The sequence below is a fragment of the Lissotriton vulgaris genome, chromosome 1_1 (assembly GCF_964263255.1).
Source record: "Lissotriton vulgaris chromosome 1_1, aLisVul1.2, whole genome shotgun sequence".
Classification (NCBI taxonomy): domain Eukaryota; kingdom Metazoa; phylum Chordata; class Amphibia; order Caudata; family Salamandridae; genus Lissotriton; species Lissotriton vulgaris.
In genome coordinates this window covers 1,237,925,238-1,237,937,510 of record NC_141685.1, presented here as the reverse complement: position 1 = coordinate 1,237,937,510, position 12,273 = coordinate 1,237,925,238, and positions in this window count along the sequence as shown.

Below are 12,273 nucleotides of genomic sequence, written 5' to 3'. Positions count from 1 at the left end.
AGGATTGCTTAAACTCACATTCAGGCAGACTCTGCCTTTATACTGTTGTATACAGTTTGTCTTACTTCTGTGATATTTAGGAACCACAAGGCCAAATAAAACCAAACTATTCCACATAGCAACAATCCACATAAATACAAAGAGTGCAACAAAATTACACTCCTGTGTGAAAAGAGGGGGTTGGCCCTTTCCTTCAACCACTTTGGGCCTTAGACATTTGTATACACAAAACAACATCAGGTGGTTGGGAGATTTAAACACATCTTTACTTATACATGAGGTACATTTTACTCAATAATCATGACCTCAAATTTCTTTTTCTAATGATTGAACACAAACGTTTTTTAAACATTCACATTTGGTGAGATAAAAGAAAGGACAATCCACATTCAACTCGAGGGATATACAGTGAAAAATATTTGAAAAACGTGTGAAATATGGAAAGATAAAAACATTAAGGATTAGTACCTGTGCACCAAATGGAAGGAGCAGGACAGGCTGTTCTGGATTGCTCATGTTCTGTGAGTCTCTGTAATTTTTATTTGTTCAGAAGTGGATTTTGAAGCCAGTGTAAATCCTTTACAAAAGCTTGTTAGGGTTCCCTCTGGATAACATAGTCCTCCTGCCACATGTATAATCCATGTGGCAGGATGACAATGACACTGTAGCAATCCAGAAAAGCCTGTCCTGCTCCTTTGATTTGGTGAGTACAAATCCCTAATAACCTCGACAATTGATAAGTCAGAATCAAATCCTTCTATCATGCCCCCTAAGAATTCACCAAACCAGGGTCCTGAAGAGAACCCCCAAAGAAAGTGTGGGTTTGAAATACGCAGACCAGAATCAATATGGGATGCTAGTTCAACCAATATCAATATGGACATATAAATACTTTTGTCCACTATTGGAAACACATATTAGATAGTTTTGGACCCTTTATATGTCCCAATACTAAGAGCACTTTCTGTGAATGTAATGCTCTAGTCTCGTGAAATCTTGGTTTGGTGAAGATGCAATTTTAGCCTAGTGCATGTATAAATGTTGCATTATAACAATGTATATTTGATTTATCTTTCCATAATTCACAGGTTTTTAAAATATTTTTCACTGTATATCCATTGAATTGAATGTGGATTGTCCTTTCTTTTATCCCACTAAATGTAACATTTTTAAAAACGTTTGTGTTCAATCATTACTAAAATAAATTTGAGGTCATGATTATTGAGTAAAATGTACCTCCTGCATAAGTAAAGATGTGTTTAAATCTTACATCCACCTGATGTTGTTTTGTCTGTACAAAATTACAATCGGCATAATTTCACTCAACGCCACAAAGTTCCATGCCGCACCAATCAACCCAACATTTTTCCATTACACACTACATAATTCAACCAGAAGCCACATAATACAAATCAACAACACAATTACATAGCACACCACATACATACATTCCACACCACACAATTTCGCATCACACCACAAAATTAAACAGTACACCACATATTTAAACTTCCCTACATAACATTCCACCACAATACCATACCACATAATTACTCTCATTAACACACAATCCCACTTCACATAATTCTTGTACACTAAATACTACATTATTTCTATCCACATAATTCCACTGCACAACGTACCACGTAATTCCACTACAAACTACATACATCCACTCCAAAATACATAAGTAAAAAACATTCACTAGGACAGTATTGACACCTAGACTTGCACTAGTGACTTTGTTAGTTGGAAATGGGAGGCGTTGGAACTTGGGCGGGCTTCAGAGCCCATTTGGCCGGTGGTTGAGTCAGTATGGATAGAGTATGTTCTCCTTGTGGGAGGGTTTGGGGTGAACCTTTTGGGGTATGTTGTGTTTTGTTACTTCACTTTGTTGGGGTTACTTCCACTCACTGCTGATAATGCTCATTATCATGTTAGTCATGGTTTTACTATGGTGGAACACCACATACACATGACCCATGGTGGCAGTAGGGACTAAATACAAATTTCTTACTTGGAATGTGTGAGGATTAAGCAATCCCATGAAAGGTCAGAGAGTGCATACCTTCCTTAGATGGTATAATGTGGCTATAACATTTCTCTAAGAAACACATCGGAGGAGGGACTGCATACAGTTTGAAAAAGAGATGGCGGGGACAGGTTTATGCTACAACCTACTCGGTCTATGCCAGAGGGGCCTTAATTTGAATTGCTCCTTGAGTCCCCTTTAAAAAGATACAAGTAATACCAGATGCAGACGGGCGATAATTACCCTGGCAGGACCGTAGATGCACACAAAGTATGTTTAATTAATGTATATTCACAAAACACAGATGTTGTTATGTTCCTAGGAGCAGTACAGATGAAGACTTTTACTGCGTGGCACTAAGCCAATATGACATAGGTACCTGAGCAGGCCGGGGCAAGTCTGGGACTGATAGACAGATGGCTGGTGCAACATCCGCATATGCTTGCTTATTCTTGCTACCCTCCCGGGATCGGCACACATGGTAGATTACATTATTTTTTCAGACAGGCAGATGTGACACAGTAGCTCGCCTGCTATATATCCAACCATGCACCCCTTTGGTTACTTATACTCTCCATACGGTGCTTCCCAGAGTGCTACTCTAGTGCCTCAGAGTGGAGGTGTTGACAGACCCAATTTTCACTGGGACATTGACTAAAGCTATTGATCAATATTTTGAATGTAATTGGGGCAGTGCGGGTAGTCGAGCAGTGGAGTGGGACGCCATTAAAGCGATTGTCTGAGGAGTCTGTACGGTCACGTCCACAGTCATCGCCAGATGCTAGAAAGAGAGCTAATGTGTAGTGAAGAGGCCTTGGGGAGGCTTGGGAGAGATCTGGTATAGCACCCTGAGGTCCTCTGGGATTGGGAACAGGCCAGGCACAGGATAAACAAGCTCTGGTCCCAAATTGAAAAACACCATCTGCATGTTAATCGCCAGAGATTCTACACAGAGAGGGAGAGGGAATGATGCCTCCTGAAACACCACATAAAATCTGAAACCTCTGTGCAACCTGTCCTGGCCCTGACGGACCGGATGGGGAACACCTTTTCCAACCAGCAAGGCATCAATGAGGTTTTCGTGGATCACCTCCAACAAGTGTATGCTGTGTCGAGACAGTTGGTTCTCCACCTCCTTCCTGACTATCAGGCAGAGCTACCCATGTCACAACTTACGCCTGAGGAATGGGAGGAACTCAGGCCTCTCTTACCAAAACTGAGCTGCTTAGAGCAATAGACAGGCTGAAGACTTTTAAGCCTCTAGTAGGAGATGGAGAATCATCAGAATTTTATAAACCCTTCTTGGTATCCCTGATGGAAAAACTGCTGATGGTCTATAATGAGGCGCTTACAGAGGGGTCCCCCCGGGTTCTATGCGAGAGGCCCTTATAGCGGTAATGCCGAAACCAGGGAAGGATCCCATGGAGGCGGGCTCCCACCACCCGATTTCTATGCTGAATATAGACTAGAAGATCCTCGTCATGCACTGACATCGCAAATACTGCCTCATCTCCCATGACTGACCCATTTAGATCAGTTGGGATTTGTTCCATGATGTAAGACGTTGCTCATTTTGCACTGTCGGACCCATGTCTTGCATAATCCTGACCTTGACAATGATCCAAATTCATTAGTCTACCTAGATATTGAACATGCCTTTGATTGAGTCTACTGGGACTATGTCTGGCACGTACTGACCAGAGGAGTGCTATGACACAGTTACATTAAAAGGATTCAAATGCTTTATGAGCGCCAAATTACGAGGGTTTGCACAGGGCGATAGGTCTCATCTGACATATTACAACAGAGGGGGACTGGTCAGGGTTGCCCGCTGCCTCCCCTGATTTCTGACCTGGCAATGGAGCTGCTGACGTGCTGCTATGTCAGATGCTGCAAGGATTGGACATTTGGGGTGGTCAAACGATACAGGTTCTCGCCCTATATGCAGACAAAGCTATGCTTTATTTGCGTCAGTCGGACTGCTCCGTTCCGATCCTGCTTCATGTTATGCAGGAATTTGGTGATCTTTCCGGGCTACGCCATATTCACTCTAAGTCAATCATCTTGCTTCTTGGTCCATTGTGGGGGTTTCCTGTGGACTGTCTGTCTGAGTTGGGGCTACCCTGGACAGTAGATAACGCCACATTTCTGGGACTGCAGGTGGTGCACGATGTGCAACAATCATATGACTTAAATTTAGGAAGAGTGATCTGCAGTCTGCAATCCATCATAAACTTCTGAATACGGTAAAGTTGTCCAAGACGGGCAAAAATAGCTCTTTTAAAAATAGTAGTACTTCCCAATGCCTCTATGTCCTACAAGGCACAATGTACAAAATCCCCAAATGAGCCTTTACGGAATTAGGCGGGTTACTATTATAACTACTATGGGTAGGAAATTGCTGTACAATAAGTTTATCCATACTCTAGAGAGAATGGGACAATGGAGGAATGGAAGTCCTTAAGCTCAAAATGTACTATCTGGCAGCACACATCTATCTTGCCATTCACTGGTGAGGATAACTGGGAAAGATCGCTCATGGCTGGTAACCATGAGGGCTACGAGCTGAGGGCACTGGTCATGAGAGGGAGGGTGTCCCTGAATCTCTGCTCCATGTGATCCGACTGTTATGTCTAACTTAGGAGAGGGTGGTGAAACAGATGCTGCCTAGGGGTCAGTACTCCAGACTTCTGGATACTGCAACCTTTCACGCTGATTGTGCAATCTATGGTGGTTGACAAGTGGTGCAAAAGGGGACGCATAATTTTGTCGAACCTTTACCCTGGGGTTCATTTTGTTACCATGCAAAACATGTTTGAGACGTTTCGCTTAGGCAGGGGCCAGTTCCTACAATATGCTAAAATTGCGTCTACAGCCCAACAACTATGGCCCTTATTCCCTGATGTGCCTGATCCCACGCAAATGTTGGTCACTCTGCTTTCCATAGCGGGAAGTTGCAGGCTGATCAGGTACTTATACATGGCGCTGCACGTAGATAGACTACGGTCGACCCTCTGAGTGGACGCGGCTTGGCAACGTGTTAGTGATGACCCTATTAGTGTTAAAGAATGGCTGAAAATTCATAGAAGCCTACACAGGGTATCAATCAACGCACAATTTAAATTGGTGCAAAATAACTTTGTCCGTATGGCTTACCTGTCTACCAAAAGGCTACACGCTATCTACCCTGAGAGAAGACGAGGAGGTGCTCAGTGCGGTGCCGTTGTAGTGAACTTCCTGCATGTAGTCTGGAGTTGTTCTGTAATTGGGCTGCCTTGGGTAGAAGTTCTAGCCCAGCTCTGACGTGCGATGGGTCGGGATGCCGCATTTAGGACTAAGCAATGTCTGCTGGACTTGCTCGCTGATAGACCCAAAAAGAAATTAGGCAGGTACTTCACGGTACTGGGTCTCACATTGGCAAAAAGACACATTTCTACATGCTAGCTGAGCACAAGACCTCCCCAGTTGCAGGACTGGAGGAAATCCAGATAGAATGGGCGGGTGCGGAGAAAGCACATATACGCAAGTCACGTAGAGATGAGAAAGCATCAGACGACCTTATCTCCTGGGGAGTTATGATCCATGCACTGACCGTGCCTACGAAGGATAATACTCCTGGATGACCTTCTTATGCCAGAGGCGACCTAGACCATGCTGAGCAGCAGTTCAGCGGGCTGAACCACTGAAATTAAAGTGTCTAACCATCAAGGTGACCGTCCCATGTAGAGTTGACACACTTGTGACCGACAAACACACCTGATATTTTTCCCTTATGGACGACCCAATGGGGAGTGGAAGTTTTGGGGTAGAGGGTGGTCAAGAGGTAATTTGAAGTTCAATAACTTCAGGCAGTTGTTAGCCATCCATGCCGCCATTTCTTGCAGGCACGCCATGAAGTTGAAGGCTGCAGTGTCCGGTGCCTGTGTGAGGGAGACCATCAGCTGCGTGTCATCAGCATAGGACACGACCCTGATCCCAAACCCATCAGCGATCTCCGCTAGAGGAGCCATGTAAAGATTGAACAGGGTCGGGCTCAGGGTTGATCCCTGCGGCACCCCCTGTTTTAAATTGATGACTTTCGAGTAATTGGAGCCCTGCCTCACCTGGAAGCTACGCCCAGACAAGAAAGATTTCAACCAGCTCAGGGTACTGTCCGACACACCTCCTTTCTTCAAACACTGCACCAGAGTATGGTGGGTAACAGTGTCGATGGCGGCACGTAGGTCCAGCAGGATCAAGGCCGCGGTCTGGCCTGCGTCCGCATATTGCCTGATGGTCTCGGTGGCAAAGAGCAAGGCGGATTCTGTAGAGTAGCACGCTCGGAATCCGGACTGAGTGGGATGCAGGAGATTGGATCTCCCAATATGCGCCGTCAGCTGCATATTTACCTCTTTCTCTGCAACCTTGGCAAAATATGGCAGGAGAGAGATGGAGCGAAGATTATCCAGTTGGTATGGGCCTATGTGAAGTTTCTTAGGGAGCGGTATTACCACAACTTTCTTCCAGCATCCTGGTACTGTACAGGTCCTAAAATAAGTCTCCACCAAGAGTCTAATATATGGCTCCAGGCTGTCCAGGCTCCCTCTCAGTACCTTAGGAGGCGCCGGGTCTCTAGGAGAGCCCGATTTTATACTAATATAGATTTGAACTAACTCTTCTAGGTGGGGCATGGAAAAACACTTCAACCCTTCACCCTCACAGACATACTCTGTCTCCTCCGCCACCTCCTCTCCTACATGGGCGGAGTAAGGGAAGGTGGAGTATATTTTCTCCACTTTGTCTGAGAAAAAATCTGTCACACGGTTGCATAGCTCTTCTGATCCCACATCCGGAGCCGCTAACGTAGATAAGGAAGATATCTCCTTATAGATCCTAAACAGTTCCCGTGTAGAGTTTCAATTCTCTCCAGATAGTATACTGCTTTTGCTTCTAATAAGCCCATGGTAGCTCTTCAATGCCTCTTTTTTTTTTTTTAAGAATACGCGAGGATGCTGCATCAATATGGGCAAACTGTTCTTGGAATATGCATATTGATATGCTTCCCTGTTTTGTCAAATTACTCAAATCTAAATTCCTATCATATCTGGGAAGATATAAACGCAATCAGCATATCCCCACTCTCTACTATATACTTTTGGTCTGATTTAGGATTTGGTGGGCAGGGTACTTCACTGCAAATGTGACAGGATAATATTTCTGACAAACCATTGGTGTGTCCGCCTCATTTTAGAGATCAGTGGACCTTACGTTTTCTGTCAATGGTCCCCCCGTTTGCTCCATCAACTGAAAGAAAGAAAGAATGACCCCTAGACCCTGAGAGAAAACTGTAAGGATGTTGTGGTCACTTAGTTTAATGTGTAGTTTTTTCAGAAACTCAAGCTTTGGGAGCTTGCTTCTGAAAAACAAAAACTTTGAATAGGTTGAATGAATGGTTGTGACAGTAGTTCTTTTTAATGTCCACAAGGGTCAGCAAGGCTATCAGTTATTTCTAAATTTGACGTGCTGAAGTGCATCAGGATGGCATAGGTAATGTCCTCCAGTAACCTAAAGGACGAAGTACTGTCAGTTAAAATACAAATTAAGTGATTATTCTTTTCCACACCTAATGCAGACTTTCCCGTCATACGGTAGTCCTTTCTCTAAACTCACTTAAGTACTTTGATACCTTGCCTGGGAACCTGACAAGAGCTTTGGTGGTAATTCCGTAGACATGTTTTTTTTGGTTTAAGAGTAGTCAAAGTTTTATTTCTGTTGCTTCCTGTAATTTCACATGCACTGTTCCAAAATGTTGGTAAACCTCACAAGATGTAAGCCGTTTCATATCCTGGATATTGATTTGCTATATTTCCTGTGACCATTTTATATGGCTCTTTCCCACCTATTGTAAATATATGGGGAGAGGATTTAGTCTTATGACTAGAGCTGCCGACTTTGGGTCAGGTTCGCGCTATCTGAATCCGTAACAAAAATACAAATGTGTGGAGGGATTTTGTTATCTGGCATCACCATGGCCTAGTGATGCATATGTGTTGACTCGATGACCTCTTTACGAATTTCACTGAAATCCTGATTTTGCCGAAAACTACTATTTCCTCAAAATTTGGGATTATGAGTTTTGCAGTAATTCCTTTGGGTTTGGCCCTGGACTCATATCACCTGGATATGGCGTCATTTGTCTGGGGAAAAGTGGCCAAATATGGGAAGAAAGCCCAAATCAGTGTGTAAAGATCATCAATGTATGCAGCGGTTTTCCCTTGCCAAAAACTTGTAATTGTGTGGATACTTCATAGCTGGCAGTTCCCCAACAATTTTCGGAAATTGAGGTACAGTATTCCCACATCAGGAGTCATAAGGGTCTCATTTCACTGGCATTCAAATGACCGTTGCATTTTAAAAACATGCAGGATTTTGGGATTAAATGAAGTTCTTAGAATATCTTTAATGAGACCCAGTAGTATAAGAGGCACTAGAAGATGTCTTTAGAGAACCAAAAGGCTTGTTTTTCACAGAGCGTAAGACCTGGCTTAGAAGTGGATTGGGGGGGCTATCCATCTGCCACTAACGGAGAAAGCAACTCCAGCTCACTGGCAACGGAAGGTCTGCTACATCTATTATTTACTACCACTGGTGCATTGCCCCTACCTGTATTGCCAGAGTTGTTTCTGTGATTGAACTTCTACCAAGCCAAATGGGCAAATGGTGAAATGGTCGCAAAATGTTGATACTGGCAATGGGCTCCCAGATTAGAGTTGCATTCACGTGTTTCCTCAAAGTACATTAGGATATTTGCATTAATGTTAAAATCAGAGGACAATGCATGTGCGAAATCATTACTTTTCGGAAATGGCGTGACACTGAGACTGCTACTTCAGGCTGACATTCTGCTGGCCCTTATCATGGAGGCCTACGCTGTATATTGATGCTCTTCCAGATAGACTCCTATTGGACCCTGTAATGGTGGGCGATCTGCGGGCCGGAAAAGCAGGCGAGGAGGCCGTATATAGTGGGCTATATTGTAGGTTTATTTTACAAGGAGGCAGAATGAATGGCACAACAAAAGGAAAACAAGGAGGGGTCCAGGTTCGCTCTCCACTCCGGATCTTGGGTGTAGTCCTGGGTCTCGGATATCCCAACGACAGCTCCGATGTAGGGGAGGTCCACGGAGGGCAGTAAGAGAGGAGAAACAAAAGGACCGTTAGTCTTATCCTTATGATCCGAAGCTATATACCGAACACCGTCACCCGGGCAGTGAAGGGGGGGGAGAGAAGAGAGGTCGTGAGGAAAGGAAGGTACAGGGAGGTAGGAACACAGGGTTTTTTTTAGAAAGGGTGTCGGGACTGGATGTGCGGGGATGGGGAAACCGTCGTCACTCAAACAGTGCGGATGCTATACATTTATATTTACAGTGCAGGGGCCGTGAAATGCTAAAGAGAAGGGGTTATTTACAGGGCTTTACAGGGACTCCTATTGAGTGGGGTTAGGGAAGGCTTAAGACACTCACCCGGTCCGCCGTAACTCTCCAAGTGAGTTACGGCCGCTCTTCAGCCACCTCCTGTGGGCTCCACCACTCTTCAGTCCACACCTCGTCGTCACACGTCTGTTCTCCTTCTCCAGCTCCAGTCCGAGTCTCCTGCCACGATACTCCGACCTGGTTCTCTTCGCGTGTCCCGGTTTTAACCTGTGCTGACTCTGCCCCTAGGGCGGGACTTCCGGGGTCGGAGGGATATGCTTCCTCCGGGCTCGTGGTTCTGGTTGGTCCCTGTGGGAGAAAGAAGGGCGGGGATCCGTGGGTTATGGCTGGATTGTCGATTCCTGTCTTCATCATGGGGTTTGGCTTGCGCGTTCGAAGTCCCGGTGAAAAAGACGGAGGTATGTGCGGGGGAGGGCGGCCTCCGTTGTGGGGCAGCGGGGACGCGACCTCACATACCCTTCCCCTAGCTGGCCTTCTTGTACAGGATGGAGTATGAGGGTAGCGTGAAAGGAAGTCGGCATTGCCCTGGTCAGTCCCTTTTCGGTGTAGTGTTTTGAAATGGAATGGCTGAAGGGAGAGAAACCAGCGGAGGACCCGGTCGTTCTGACCTTTGTTCCGAGCCATCCACTCCAAGGGGGCGTGGTAAGTGTAGAGGACAAAGTCTCTGCCCTCCAAGTAGTATCGCAGGTTGTCGATTGCCCATTTTATGGCCAGGGCTTCCTTTTCCACCACCGCGTAATGTTTTTCTCTGGGAAACAGTTTGCGACTCACATAGAGGATGGGTCTTTCATTCCCTAAGGCATCCTTCTGGGACAGCACCGCCCCCAACCCATGCTCGGAAGCATCTGTTTGTAGAATAAAGGGCAAGGTGTAGTCAGGGGGTACCAATACAGGGCTTGAGGTCAAGGCGTCTTTCAGGTCCGTGAAAGCGTGCCATGCTTCGGGAGAGGGGTTCCGTAACATCTCATCTGAGCGGTTCGTCTTCTTCAGTAGATCCGTCAGGGCGGCGGCTCTCTGTGAGAAATTGGGTACGAACCGCCGATAGTACCCTAGAAGGCCTAAAAATGCACGAAGGTCTTTTTTTGTTTGGGGAAAGGACAGGGACTGGATAGCCACGGTTTTACTTTCCTGGGGCCTTATTAAACCATCCCCCAGTAGATACCCCAGGTATTTGACCGTTTTTGCCGCCAGAGTGGTTTTGGCGGGGTTGATGGCGAATCCAAAGGAGCCCAGGGAAGAGACAACACTACAGAGATGCCTCACATGTTGGGGCCAGCTATCGCTAAAAATGACGATATCGTCCAGATAGGCACCTGCGAACACTGCATGGGGCCTCAGAACATGATCCATAGCACGCTGAAATGTGGCTGGCGCGCCATGAAGACCAAAGGGCATGACTAGGAATTGGTATAACCCCTCCGGGGTGGAGAAGGCTGTCTTTTTTTTGTCTTGTTCCCGGAGGGGTATCTGCCAATACCCTTTGCAGAGATCCAAGGTTGAAATATACTTCGCTTTCCCTATCCTCTCAATCATTTCATCCACCCGGGGCAAGGGATAGGTGTCAAAAGTGGACAGTTTATTAACCTCCCGAAAGTCAATGCAGAAGCGGACCGACCCATCTGGTTTTGGGACAAGGACGATAGGGGAGTTCCAGTCACTAACTGTGGGCTCTATTATTCCCATCTTTAGCATGTCTTCTATCTCCTGCCTTATTACTGCCCGACGGGCCTCGGGACTCTATAGGGCCTCAATCGGACAACTTTTCCTGGTTCGGTTTCGATGGCATGCTCAGTGACACTGGTTCGACCAGGAGAAGAAGAGAAGACACTTTTAAGAGGGCCTAGGGCTTTGCGTAGTTCCTGGGCTTGTATAGGGTGCAGTTCAGGGTCAACACAGGGGTCAAAAGGAAAAGACAGGGGGTTGCTGGTTCCCGAGAACACCGGACGGGGTCCCTCCCACTTTTTAAGCAGATTCACGTGGAATATCTGGGAGGTACCGCGCGTGGCGTCCAACTCCACCTCATAGGTAACCGGCGTCACCTGCCGGAGAATGGTGTAAGGACCTTGCCACCTACCCAGGAGTTTCTGGTCGGACGAGGGCATCATGAGGAGGACCAGATCGTTGACAGCAAATACCCTGGGACGAGTGCCCTTGTCGTATTGCTTCTTCTGGCTGTTTTGGGCGCTCTCAAGGTTCTGTCGGACTATGTCACGGATCATGGCTAGGTGAGTTTTTAGGTTTTCCAAATATTCCGGGAGTGGCCGTGTACGATCCGGCTCTGCTTCCCAGGCCTCCTGTGCCATGTCTAGCAGGGTACGAGGAGGACGTCCATACAGCAGCTCATAAGGGGAGTAGCCTGTGCTGCTCTGCGTCTTACAGCGTATGGCAAACAGGGCTAACGGGAGCATGTCTTCCCACCTTTTGGCTTCTAGGCCTAAGAATTTTTTTAGAGTCTGTTTGATGGTGGCGTTATAACGCTCTACCAAACCATCCGTTTGCGGATGGTATGCCGAGGTACGGATTTGCTTTATTCCCAGCTCAGCACAGACCCGTTTCATAAGAGCTGAAACAAAAGGGGTACCCTGATCAGTCAGGATTTCCCGGGGAAATCCTACCCGAGAGAACAGGGTGATCAGGGCTTTCGCTATAGTCTGGGTAGTGGGTTGGCGTAGGGGTATGGCTTCTGGGAAGCGGGTGGCATAGTCGACTATGACCAACGCATAGCGACACCCGCTGCGGGAGGGCAGGAGGGGCCCTATGATGTCCATAC